Source organism: Austrofundulus limnaeus, unplaced genomic scaffold, assembly GCF_001266775.1.
Source record: "Austrofundulus limnaeus strain Quisiro unplaced genomic scaffold, Austrofundulus_limnaeus-1.0 Scaffold465, whole genome shotgun sequence".
NCBI lineage: Eukaryota > Metazoa > Chordata > Actinopteri > Cyprinodontiformes > Rivulidae > Austrofundulus > Austrofundulus limnaeus.
In genome coordinates this window covers 85,419-85,901 of record NW_013952867.1, presented here as the reverse complement: position 1 = coordinate 85,901, position 483 = coordinate 85,419, and the positions used below count along the sequence as shown (strand labels likewise).

Below are 483 nucleotides of genomic sequence, written 5' to 3'. Positions count from 1 at the left end.
AGTATAGTATAGTATAGTATAGTATAGTCAAGATAATTCATTTGGCCCATCCACAGTGAAGCATCCCGCCTTTAATCTGAAGTTAAACCAGCCTCTGGCCAGGTTTAATTTAAGACTTCATTTAGTCCTGGACTAGCTCTAGTCTTCCTCTAATAAAGATTATTTAATTCAAGACCAGGACAAGTCTGGGACCACTGTAATCCATAACTAAGAAAGTTTTTTCAATAAATCCTGGTTTAAAATGTGATTTAATCTAGAACTAGGCTTAATCCCTGTACGGGAAACTGGGCCTTAAAGTCCCAAACTCTGTCCCACATATGGACACTTAGTCCCAGACTCTGTCCCACATAGATGGACACTTAGTCCCAAATTCTGTCCCACATATGGACACTTAGTCCCAAACTTTGTCTCACAGAGATGGACACTTAGTCCCAAATTCTGTCCCACATATGGACACTTAGTCCCAGACTCTGTCCCACAGAG

General features: G+C 40.8%; 1 protein-coding gene across 2 annotated transcripts in view; it reads right to left on the bottom strand.

Annotated features, from left to right (window-relative positions):
• The window catches only part of gopc (golgi-associated PDZ and coiled-coil motif containing), a 22,795-nt gene that overhangs the window by 21,122 nt on the left and 1,190 nt on the right, over positions 1 to 483 (bottom strand). The gene's annotated exons all lie outside the window — the stretch shown is intronic.